This window comes from Anser brachyrhynchus, assembly GCF_964034855.1.
Source record: "Anser brachyrhynchus genome assembly, chromosome: 5".
In the NCBI taxonomy this organism is placed as follows: domain Eukaryota; kingdom Metazoa; phylum Chordata; class Aves; order Anseriformes; family Anatidae; genus Anser; species Anser brachyrhynchus.
In genome coordinates this window covers 49,606,016-49,619,163 of record NC_137699.1, presented here as the reverse complement: position 1 = coordinate 49,619,163, position 13,148 = coordinate 49,606,016, and the positions used below count along the sequence as shown (strand labels likewise).

Here is a 13,148-nt window from a genome sequence, read left to right as displayed (position 1 = left end):
GCTTTTACTTATTGCTTCCTTACAAGTGACAAGAGGCCACCTTTTTGCCCGTGACGGGGAAACAAGGTCGCCGTGTGCGGAATTTTAAGTCCGTCGGGTCCTTTTTGGCGTAGGAGAGAGCACCGCTCCTTGGAGATGGCCACCGGCGCTAGTCCTCTTATCAGCAAGGTCAGGCAACTGAAATGCTATTGTAAAGGGTCAGCAACGCTAGGTTCCTCAAACAAATCCATCGTACTGCTAGCAGCGGGCTGTGAGCGTCGGAGAGTTGTTCTCCAAAGTGCTCGCAAAGTTTAATCAGGCTATGGGAAAAAGAAGATTAGCATTAGTGGAAGTAAAAGTGCCGCTAGATGTGGCATGCCCCTTCCAGTTATACAAATGAACACACAAAGCCACAATGCCCACTGCTCTGAAGTGGGTATTAAGTCATCCCTGTAGGTAAATATAAAAGCATGCCATTGTCAGTCTGCCACCATATGTCCTGAAGTACCATAACCACCTCTCTCAAGCATGGGAAGGAATAACTCTTGGCTCTTGCCAGTGTTCACATCATAAAACAATCTCTGCCATCCCCGGTGAGGTTATGCAGCTTTACCAAACTACGTGTTGTCTGTAGGGAAGGTAACAAAGGAAAATCCAATGTTACAATTACGTGTTAAGCAAGAAAAGTTAAAAAAAAAAAAGAAGTAATACAGATCATATTCACTTCACACATTGGCAAGTTGACCACAGAAACAATATGTTTAAATATGCCGCACAAAATGTTCTGTTCAGAACAGGATCAGAAATAGAATATCAGAGACTTGAATTTTAGTTGTTCTCCATGACCATTTAGACCATGCTCAAATCCATCTTACCTTAACTTGTGGCAAGGAAGGGTCCCAGGAGATGTCTAAAACTCTTCCGAGAGCTGGAAATTGTCTTGATGATTACAAAAAGAATTGTTTTGACTGGCAGTGGGACACATCTCTAGCAAACTGACAGCTCTGACTTGAACTGAGTGCTGAGCACATGACTCCTGGTGCCCAGGGTGGCCAGCCTACCTTCAGCATCTGCTCCACAGCTGCCCTCCTCGGCAAGGGTTCCCAGCACCTCCTCAAGGGGTCACACCTGCAACCAATTGAGTTTTTTCTGACTTTCTGTTTCTCAGGAGTCTTGTTCCTTGGGTCAATGTGGTGGGGAGTTTTTGGGTTTTTTTTTTCTGCGCTTGGATCCATTAGGAGATGGAAGCATTACTGGTGGAGCTTCAGAGACTTAAGTCTGCTCCGTGCAGGTGAACAACGACCCCTGCACATCAGGAAGGCCTGCGGGGAGAGGGCAACCCAGACCCTGCCACCTGAAGCAGTGATTTAACCATGCACTGCTGAAAGTGCTCTCCTGGATGGCTGGGCAGAGGGCCAGGTGTTAAGTGAGATGTCCACATAGCCCACCCACAACATCACTAAACTAGGAGGGAGCATGAGGGGACTGGTCTGCTGAGGTTCGGTGGGGCCTCAATACCAACACGCCATATCCTGGGGAGCTGATCCTACCCACTCCCAGCTGTCTGGGAAGCACGTGGAAGCCGGCAACGGGGCCAATCCATAACAGGCTGGCGGAGCATCAGGGCACCAGACAGGCTGTGATGGTCATCATAAAATATATTCACCCCATGGCTTGTGATAAAAGATAATTCATGCAGTTCTACCCACAAAGAAAAGGATATCAAATCTCTTTGAACAAGGATAAGAGTACAGCTAAATGAATGTTTATCTGGAGAAAACTGATCTTCTGTCCATTTCACAACTGTTTAAAAAAAAAGTATTGAGTTGCATTTAGCCTTGTGACTGACGAAGGAGTCTCACAGAATTAGTTATGCTCTTGGCATTGACTGTGCAAAGAAAGGGAAGAGACAGGCTGTGTTTTATGCAATTTGTTTTTCTTGTTGTTGGAGCTCTATCATACTATTCCTGCCCAAATTATCAAGATGGTTGATAAGCTGGAAATAAATCAGATCATTGAGGTGAATGTTACATAGCAAGCTATTGTGTAACTGAACTGCATTTTCTATCTTAGCTTTCCAAGCTCTAACAAATTATATCAAAAAAAAAAAAAGAAAGAAAGAAAAAAAAAAAGGCAACTATTCTGGAAGATTTAACCAGCCTTAAAATTTGATTTTCAGTTTTTAAATTAATCATAATGAATCTTTAAATATATGCAAAGGAAGACCACAAAATTTTCTGAGGCTTGGCTGTGACTTTGCCATGAAGCCCGAGCGAAAGTGCACAGCTTTGTTTTTGTTGTTCCTGTCCCCCAGAACAGATCAGAAGCTTCCAGAGAGAGGCTGCCTCCTGCTCTCCTCCTGCTCCGTGCCTGGCACAGCCTGTCCCCGCCATGTGCTGCGGTGGCTGCCAGGGCAGACGTCCCGTCGTGCCCACTTGCGTGAGGTGGGAACGGAGCAGCCCCCAGCCTTCGGGGTCTGCACTGCTGCACAGCTTGTGGCAGGCAGAAAGATAACAAGTACATACGCCGCTACTCTTTACGTCAAGTACCCCTCATGAACAAATAGCCATTCCATCTCTTACTTGAAAAATCTCTCCACCCTTCTGCTTTTCTTTGTGTTTCTGAGTTGCTGCTTGCCAACTCTGATGGACCCTGGACCAAGTCCTCAGAGAAGAAAGAGCTTTCAGCTCATCATCAAGTCTCTGAGCAAGCTAGTCATCCAAAAAAAAAATAAATACTTAAAGTCACTCACAGAATAATAATCACGCACAAGGTCTGATCCATTTTCCCCATGTTTCAACAGGTATCTGAATCAACGAACGTGGGTACGGTTACACCTCATCCAGACTCAGTTTTCTGTTTGTTGACGCAGTGCCCCTGGCTCTGAACCTCGTGGAAGGGATTGCAGCACACATTGGCGTGCCCACGAGTGGTTTTCAAAGGCTCGCTTAAAGCAGGTAAGTGTCCCAGCTGCTATTTTTCTTACTTACAGGCTGGTATAAAAAGCCGTAACAAGAAAACCAGTACTACAGATTCCAAAACACTGAAAATCTGTTCTCTGTGCCTTGATAAAATAAATTGCTGATGAATGCTTGTGAGCTCTCTGGTGAACTCCAGGATACTAAGGTGTCGTCATGCTTCTAAAAATCTAGTGCTATTTAGTGATTTACACATTTACAGTCTCAGACCATACTGAGGAGCAGGCTTAGAGGGGAGGGAGATAAAATATTTTAGTTCTTTTTAAACTTCTCAGGGTTATCTGTTTTGCTACCTCAGGAATGTTAAGGAAGTGAAATCAAATTTCTATCTGATTTTACGTCATGTGCAATATTTATTCTGGAAGCTCAAGCAGTTTCATTCACTCTTGAATTACTTACAAGGTACACACACTGTCATGTCTCAATAGATCACTCTATAGATCTGACAAGTAAATGTCTTTGAAAATGAAAGCAATTTGCACACTGTACACATATATGTGTGTATGTATAGGCTTAGTAAGAGTATTAATGACCATCCATCCATGCAAAGGACTGAAGAATGTAATAAAGATGGGAAGAGGCTTTGCAGGTGGAACCTGATACAAAATCCAGCCAGTCCAGCATGTGTTTTGGGCACCAAATAGTACCAGACGTTGCAAAAAAAAAAGGCTGAAGTTGAGTCTCAGCAGGAAGGCTTCTTCTAATCCCAGGTAGCTGGAGATTAGGTCCAATCCTGAAACCTGGAGGAGTTTGATCCTTCAGTAGTTTCTTGGTTTTGTGGGTTGCTTGTTTTTTGCAATTTAGAGTAGCTAATGAGTCGTGGTACCTGTTATATAAATATCCAGCCTCTCCATGAATTTTTCTAATTTCTTAGTCTTTTCTTCAAGATCTGTACAAACGGTTAACAGGGAGTTTCTCCCAGTGAGACTTCATACATTTTTTCCTGGGTGTTGAGGTATTATAAAGGACTGTGCATATTTGCTTATGAAATTATAATTGATCTGATTTACATTAAAAATCCACACAGGCAAGTGTACTTTATTTTGAAAATATGGCTAGAGTTTTCTCCAGGTGTATAATTATAGTTCTGGGTTTTGAGATTGATAAGATGTTGCACAGAAAGGCTAAAGAGCTGCTGAAGACATATGTTTATCTCATACTCTTTATTTTTAAAATTTATATGCAAGAATATTACTTTTTACAGGGGAATGTGCAGAAGAACAGCACTGAAGGAAATCCAAAACTGGGAACTACAGGAGTGGTAACTCCACTATGTGCTTTTCATGAAGCCTGTGTAAACCCACCTGAGTGAGCTCTGCAGCCTGTGATTCAGTGCGAGCTTGGGAGCAGCGGCTGGTACTATCCCCCTGCCCAGAGTGCTCCCTCCTGCCCCACAGAGACCCAGCACCTGGAACAACGATCAAAGAAGCATTCGTATTTTGTCTGAATTTGCACATGGCTCAGAGTGGAACCTTCAGTGGACATTAGGGAACCCAGGCTCGGAAGGTTACAGACTTGTCCAGTACTTCTTCCTAGGAAGCTCCAACCACCTTCTCCAGGAGGGCATCTCCTCAGAGAATTTTGGCAAGGTTGTTTTCCTGAATGATCTGTACATCTTCCCCTCCACTGCATGTCTTCTCAGAAGGAAGCTGAAGTCAAAGTATCTGCAGTTTAACAGACTGCTGAAGATGGCAGAATATGCACTTCTGCTGAGCGTATCACCCCAAGCCTCACACAGCACTGTAGCAGCCAGGGTTGTTTTACCAGAGACTGGGTTAGTATTTCTGATCCCGTGAGTGGTGAAATGTATTTTTCACTAAAGCATTGATACAAGGAACTAAGTAATTCTTGTATTTTGCTTTGTCATGGTTAGTCACACCATTTTCACCATAACTGAAAAGGAGAAATAGACACTGAGAAATTATCACTGAGCACCTGCCTTTGTGGTTTGGAGAGGATGGGTGGGGGCTGGATTGCAGAGGAATGTATTTTGGGTCTTCGTGACCCTGCCCTCTGGGCAAGAGGAAAAACATGGGTTGTTCAAGGATGTGTTTGTCAATGCCAGTTAAGGAGAGAAAGTTGGAAAATTAAATGTATATATGTGTATCTTTCTATTTCTGGAAGCCGCCTTTCTCATCTTATTACCCTTGCAATTACACATTTTAATTCTGTAACTTTCCATTTCAGTACACAAACTACATTCAAATACATTTGTCTCTTGAATCCTGATCTTACCAAACCTTGCTGCTGTCTGCTATACTGATGTCATTCGACTTGGAGAATTTAGCACAATATGTTTTGACCAGTAAAAAGCAAAATGCACATATTCACAAACATTTCAGAAGTTCATTGTGGGCCCAAATGCACTGCTAACTTCAGATTCATCAACTATTATAGCTTAGTGATGTACAGGAAAATCTACTGCAAAGATTTTACCAAGTATTTTATTAAAATTTATACAAAGCTTACCTATTCCTATTGTACATTGTTTTTTGTTGTTGTTTTTCTTCCACATGCTCAGGAATGCAGCCATTCATCCACATTTGAGGCTTTCTAGATTTACTTACAAAGTTGTGTGAAATTTTGTTCCACTGATCACATCAGAACCCCAAGCCACAGGCAGCCAGTCCCTTACACAACTGAGACTCACCTGCCAGGCCAGCCTTCCACCTCCAAAGTCTTTCCCCGTGTCCTTCTTCATGCCCTCTGGCAAGCTGTTTCTTCATTTTTCTCATCCTCTCCACATGATTGTGCTCCTTCTTCCTGCTGCTCACACAGAGAGCATCTATATTCACAGTCAGTCCCCAGGCAAACACTAATTTTTGACCAGTCATGCACGTCTGTGTTCACGCAACGTCTCCCATGGTTCCTGCTGTAGTATTGTGCTATGAAACTTAATTGTTTCCAACATTTCTCCCAAATTAAGAGTATCTGAAATGCTATTTACCATAACAATACTGGGGGGGGAGGCTATTTCAATCTCTCACTGATATTAATGAGGGTTAATTACATAGAGGCTGATGGAAGCAACCCTGGATGAACTCAGCAAGTGCCCTTCAGTTTTAAGAAGTACCACATAAATCACTCTCTTTCACTCTTTCCCACAGGCCCACTTGTCAGAGATTAGAGATATTAGCAGGTATCTTTAAACTACTCACAGGCAAGGGCTTTATTCAGTAGTGCATATAGGAGACCTTTATGATTATGAAAGCAAAGGTATAAAGAAACCATTTACCTTTTCAAACATCTTATTTACCTTTGTTGGACTAGGCGGGCTGTGCAACAATAAAGGAAAACAAAGAATAGCTTCAAGGCAGAGGCATCAGCCTCTTCATCTCTATCAGTTGTTCTGCTTCTCCAGAAATGGCCTCACAGTAGCAATTCTAGTAGGAATTACAATATTTTCCTACAGAAGGTGCAGAGAGAACAAGACCTGTGTGCTGCAGAATACAGGTGGGACTCAGAATCACGCACAAGGATGATATTTTTTGTTGGTCCATACCATCACATACACGTGACCTCTTGCGCACAACTACAAAAAGCTCTCACTAGCCAGCAATACACCGAAGGTTTAAATGATGCCCAGCCCCGTATTATAGAAATTTCAAAGAACGTAAGACTGAGGATTCATTCATAAGTTCAGCAACTTTTCCAGCGCTTAACATTTGAACACTATTTTATTGCTTAGTGCACCAATTGCTGTGATCAGGACCGTGATGAGGTCATGACTAAAATGGGGCACAGAACACGTATCAGCTCCTGGAGAAATCAATGGAATATTTTTGCTGACTTAATAGGAATCAAATCTTTTCCTTACAACAAAAAGCTGTAGAAAAGAGAAGAGAGTGCAGAAAAGAACAAGAGTAATATATGAATTCTGCCCAATAATCATTATCCACCTCTTCCTTACAGTTACCCCAGGAAGAATAGCTGCTTTGGATGGATTTGGAAATTGCTGCACACAAGCTGAGAAACATGAAAGCAAAGAATCTGCAGACCTCAGCTGCTATTAACACCTGTGATGGATCCAGGCTTCTAAAATCACCGTCTGATTAGATAAATTTGTACACAGGGCAACATACAAAATCAAAGATAATGTGCCTCAACGTCTTCTCAGTCCTCTGAGCATTCCTGAGGCTTATCTAACAACCCTGTTTCAGAGAAGTGGGAATTAAGGAAAACTTTTCTATGGAGCCCTGGCAATGCATTTCTGGGTAATTACCCAGCATTTTTTTTTTTTTTCCTTTGGAAAAACCTCAGCAAAACCAATAGAATGCATGTGGAGAGAAACTGCAGTTTCTTTCCCTTTGCATGTCTGAGGAATTTCCTGAACAAAGAGTTTTCCCATATCTGCAGAAGAAGAAACTGCTTGTTTATACGGTAGATTTCCCTATGTACCTCTGCAACGTTTGTTCCATGTTTTATCTGAGAAAGCAAAAGTTTAATAAAAGTAAAATTTCAGAAATAAGGAAAGAAAAATCACATTGAGACAAGCACAGCTGCAAATAAAGGGAACAAAATAATTACTACATAGCTTACACAGTTGGGACAGAAAGTTGTATATGCCTGATAAAGTTAAATGGGAAAAGGTGCTTAAACCAAACAGTGATACCACTGCAGCCACCACTGAGAATGACTTACAAAATTGACTGGATTTTTAATACAAAATAGAGTAACAAAGAACCAGCTAGGACACTTAAGACATAAGTCTCTGTGTTAGCAGAAGCCTCAAAGGGAATGTAACAATTCCCCTGAAAACTGGACCTCGTTTATAGGCTACGCTGCTAATTAACGCAGCAACTAAAATGCATGAGGGGAACGGGACTTTCCAAGTTGCATGTACAAACAGAAAGGGAGAAGGAAGTCTCTTTTACATGCACATCAGTTTCTGTTATATTTCTCCATTCCAGCAAGAATTATTAAATGCAAGAAAAAAAGAAAAAAAAAAGAAAAAAAAAAGAAAAAAAAGAGATAAAAATACACAATAACAAACCCTAGGAAATTAACTGCATGAACCGACGAGCTCAGCAGTGCAGAAAACACTTGACAATTCTCTAATTACCAGGGTACACCTAGCAAGTTAACCTTTTGTGTTCTCATACTACCAGGCAGCAGGTGATATGTGCTCGTCTACGTAGGTCCGTGGAAATACGGGCTGTACGATTACAAAGTGAGAACAGCACACCATCTGTCTAATACTATCCATACTGCAAGCACATCACTATTTTAAGTCTCAAACTCCTCAGTATCAAGGAGGCAGAAGGCAAGTGTTGCCATTACATTGTAGTTATATTTATGATGTGTGTCTCAGAGTGAGAATCCAAGGCTAGTAGCCAAAAATATTCAGAGAGTTATGATAGTGGTGCTTCGGACTTTCCACTACACCAAATGGTATTTCATTATCCCACAGAGAGCTAAGTTGTTACCTAAGAGTAGCATATTTACAAAATGCAAAAGAAGAATTTCTGTCTGTCTTGGTGAAGATAAGTCAAAGAATGGCTTCGGGAAGAAGGACAGCCCAGTGTCACAAGCATAAGAGGCCAAGTAAAACCCACATCAGCTGGCACTGAGCTGTGTGCTGTGCTGCTGAGAGCATCCAGCCTCCAAAGCTAGGGAAGGAATACATCCCCCCGCTGTAGTCAAGAATGGCAACTACTGGAATGTAAATAGCAAAGCAAAACATAAAGATTATGTTTATGAAAGGGGTTATATATGAAAGGACTTAATAAACTCTTACAGCTATCATTCCATGAATGCTTATCATGAGGCATATTCCGTATCCATATATATGCATCAGCTGTGATGAAAGTAATAGAGTTAACTAAGCCCTGACTTCCCTTAGCAACAGAGAGCATTTTCCTCTTAGTTTAGAACAGTAGCTCTTTCATGCCTTGCTGTCATGTAGTTTCCAAAGCAGCTACTTGTGGCAAGAGTGTGCATGTCCCCTGGAACTGCAGGAAACCCCCAGCACTGGGTCTTCCTCTGCAGTTCTGGGCTGGGCGCTCCCTCCAGCAGCTGTTGTCTGGCCAAGGTCTAAGAGATGATGCTCACATCTCAAGAGAATGAATATGTCACCATCTTCCATCTTCACATTTTTGCCTTGCGTTTGTAGTGACTGTACGTATTCTCTGAAAGAATGACCTGGGTATGGAGATTCGATTGGATTTGTGAAGATCTCGTGTTCAGCCCGCTGGTCTCATGAAACCTCAGAAGAAGGTGGTATGTATATTGCTTGCTTAGATCATCTTCAGTTGCTGTCATTCCATGCTAGAAGGCTGCTCTAGATAAGACAACAGTTGTCTCTCTCACTCCCTTTGTTGTAATAAAGAGCAGAGTTGCAGCTCCAGTACATTCACCAAAACCATTTTCGGTTCCTAGTGGCAATGCTGAAGGGCTCAGAATTGCTCCCAGTCCTTAGATGTGCGAGTCTAACATGGAAACACACTATCGCAAGATACCCTTCATCAGGTCAGGGGGAATTTTACTCTGTTGGCAATACAGAACCTGATGTCTATGGCTTTGTCTATGGCTCTCTGTTGAGTCCACATTGGTTGTCTGAGCATTCCCAATAGACAGCTTTTATTTGACTTTGATGTAAAAGCTACTCATCCTCTCCGTGGTCCAAAATCTACCTCACTATGTTCTTTTCTCTATTACATGAATCATTTTTGCTGGGTGCTAATTCCAATTTCTCTTTTTGATCGTGAAGAAGTTGTTAACTCTCTTTTGAAATTACGCTGCTTTTGCTTGTGTATCACTGCCTGACCTCTGCATTTAAGGCCAGTCAGGAGTTTGCAAATTATTAACCTTCCATCATATCATATCATATCATATCATATCATATCATATCATATCATATCATATCATATCATATCATATCATATCATATCATATCATATCTCTAATAATTTGCAGGTGTTATATATCATATTACATATATATATAATATATATTTATATATTTATAAATATAATCTCACCTTTGGAGTAACTGCTTTTTTGTTTCTCATTTTACTAATTTATAAGCTCCATAATTACTGCATATGGCCCAATACACATGACATTTTCCACCAGCATTTTCCACTCTCCATCATATCTTCATGTTTTCTTTTACATTCTGTTTGTTTTGCCTTTTGCTTTTGCATTCGCACAAATATTAGTGTATTTTGCTTGTTTTTCATGAGAAAACCAATTACCACAGCCTCTCCAACACATATGCTCTGCATTTGCAGATGAATGTGTTCACGTGTACATGTCTATGGCTCTTAGTAAAGTTAATGTGAGCTCCCTGAACAGTCTTAGTCAAGCACATTCATCTTGTCCCTATCATTTCTGACACATTCACCTTTTTAGAAGTGACAATCCAGGAGCTGACTATTTTGTGATATGCTGGTCTATTGTTTCTCCAGATCTTTTATCAAAAAGAAACCTTTTATTTATGACATTTTTGAATGATGAAACAGTTTTTAAAGCATCACTAGGATTTTACATGATTTGTCTTGGTCTGATGCTGCTATTAAAGCATGTGGCAGTTTTTAACAATTTCAGCTTATGGTATGGCTGATCTTGCTCTGATTTGCATTTTATCTACCCAGCAGTGTTACTAAACTGATCCTCCCATAAGTCCAGCCCTGCAGGGGTAGAAAATCTATGGTGTTGTTATAATTAGGTTTCTTTGATATATATTTTTTTTCCTTCTTTTTTTTTCTTTTTTTTTCTTTTTTCCTTCTTTTCTTTTGTGCTATTCAGTATTTAGATAGAAAGACATCCCAGCCCATGCAGCAGGCCAGTCCTTTCTCCAATTGCTCTGTCCACTTATCTACTGCTGCCCAAAAGTAGAATTCCCTAAACTCTTATGCATAATCTTTCGGCAGCTTCTCCAAAAAGGAACAGTGCCTATTGAAAACCACACGTCAGTACCTTGCTCAGCTCCATAATTCCTGCATGATCCTGGACAAGTCACTCAGCTGGTCTGTACCAAGATGACTAAATATTTGGTCATGGAATTCATGTCAAGAACGAACTGCTCTACAGTGGTACAGATGAACCATGAAGTTAAGGAAGTTTTCACCAGAGGAATGCACTCAAAACAGAATGAGCAAACAGAATTGAACAAGGAGTTCCCTTTACCCTGACAGGTTTATATAACTTTAAGCTAATTTCAGTCTAATGGTAAAATTCAGAATTTAGGGACTTTCAAGGGATTTGTAGCAATCTCAGAAAAACCACAGCCTGATGGGATGAGGAACAGCTCATATCCAGCTCATATCCAGTCACAACCTATCTTGAAATTCATTTCATCAAACAGTCAAGTAGAACTCAGCAAAAATTATATTTTTTTTCTTGAAAGACAATAAATTCTGTTTTATATAACAATTTCCTAAATGTTCTAGAGAGCACAAAAGGAATTGAAAATTCCTGAGTAGCAAATATAATCCCATTTGAAGATGATATTATATGATGATATGATATATATATATATGAGATATATATATATGATATAGATTATATAGATTATATGATATCTGAATATGACCAGGCTCATATTACCCTATCCTGTTAGTCTTAGTTTACCTGAATTCAAGCAACATTTGTGCTCTAAAGGACACTTCTATTCAGCCTGATATACCAGATGGGAGTTAAAGTACCTCAAAGTCCACGTCCAAGGATCTGCTGGCCCTCATCCTTCAGAGAGATGAAGCTACCACCCAAATGAAAGCTCAAGTTAGCAACACTGTACAGAAGTACATTGCACAGGCAGAGGGCACGTGGCTGATGTTTGCTCAGAGAGGCTTACCACACGTATGGCTGACATGCTGTGGAGCAAAGCGAGGATGTCCCTTTCAGTCACCAGGACAGCCCACAAGCGGGTGTACGAGAGAACAATTTATGTGGAAATTAAAACACATGAAATCAAATCCTCTGAGACAGCTGACATCCTCAGTGCAGCTGAAAAAAATGGAATGTGAAAGTGCCTTCAAGTTCCCTTTGCTAAGTCAGAATCCCAAGTCTCCCAAGGAGATATTCAAGCCCCCAGAACCAAATCAAGCAACCTTCAGGCAGGGCTTGTTTGTGCTAATGGCTGATGGACATTTTATTTCTTCTAGATTCATCCAGAGTTAGTCACTCCTCCTGTGGTAACTTTTTTTCTGCCTTTGAAAGAGATGTAGTTTGTGCCTGGGGTACACAGCAGCACTGCTACCTCAGAGATGAGTGCAGCGCAAATCCTTATGGCAGGCAGTGACTGTACTGAGAACACACAGCGACAGTAATGTTGCCTAAAATGCTGGCATTACATCTGAGTATTTGGCTTAGAGATGAGTCATGACAGAAAAATCGGACTGAGAAGAGACAAGGAAGACGTCGCGGGTGGCAGATAAACATGCAGGGCTCCCCCTGAACTGCAGAATGATGAGACATTGGACCGTGCAGGGTCCCACCAAGAAGCCACATGGGTGGATCAGGGAGATGCTGCACACAGACCAAAGGGACACTATTAGATTAAAACCCACAAAATAAAGAGCATGTCACCTTTTCTGAGAGATTTATATTCATGTAGCTGTCTGTAATAGTAATTTGCTACTGACAATAGCTTTTTCATGTGTTCCAGACAGTCATTTCACTGAGACCATCAGCGGTAAAGAATCCTTGTCCTTCATTAACTTCTGATGCAAGCATTAATTAGCCCACAGATTCTAGTAATAATAGGCTTAGGTAACTGATGTTTGAATGTACCAATAACCTCTTCAGTGAGCTGTGCCATCCATCAGCAAAGCCAGGAAAATAACTGGGGAAGGAATATACTCTAGTTTCTACCAGGGTCCTTTTTCCTCCTCTGCAGAGCAGTTGGGAGAGGGGTTGAAGAATCCAGTTTTCATTTTCCAAGCTCACCTTTTCCCTGCAGCTTTTAATAACACTATGAAGCTTATTTATTAATGTCTTTGAAGTCAGACTCATGCTACCTAGTGTATATTCGCTATGCAGTTCTTTTGCAACTGTGTCAAGCACAAAATGTGCACTGTTCCCTCCTGCCTATTTGTGTTACTGCTGTTGCTGAAGGATTATATTGTGCTGGAGCCCAGGAGCACCTTCTGACAGCCAGGCTCCCACAGTGCTGGACGCTATTAAACACTGACCATCGAGATTGCATGCCCCAGGGAGCTAGAACAAGACAGCTGGTGAGATGCACCCA

General features: G+C 41.3%; 1 protein-coding gene across 3 annotated transcripts in view; it reads right to left on the bottom strand.

Moving 5' to 3' along the window:
- Positions 1-12,809, bottom strand: part of SLC24A4 (solute carrier family 24 member 4) — a 119,067-nt gene extending 106,258 nt beyond the window's left edge. Inside the window, exons 1-3 of one of the 3 annotated variants that reach the window (XM_080594219.1) lie at positions 11,605-12,809; positions 5,608-5,723; positions 41-299 (exon numbers count right to left, since the gene is read on the bottom strand). The gene's annotated coding sequence lies outside the window, so the exon portion shown is untranslated. Of the gene's footprint in view, positions 1-40; positions 300-496; positions 514-5,607; positions 5,724-11,604 lie in introns of those variants that run through there. The other 2 variants (XM_080594206.1, XM_080594218.1) reach the window with 2 other exon arrangements.
- Positions 12,810-13,148: the final 339 nt, after the last annotated feature.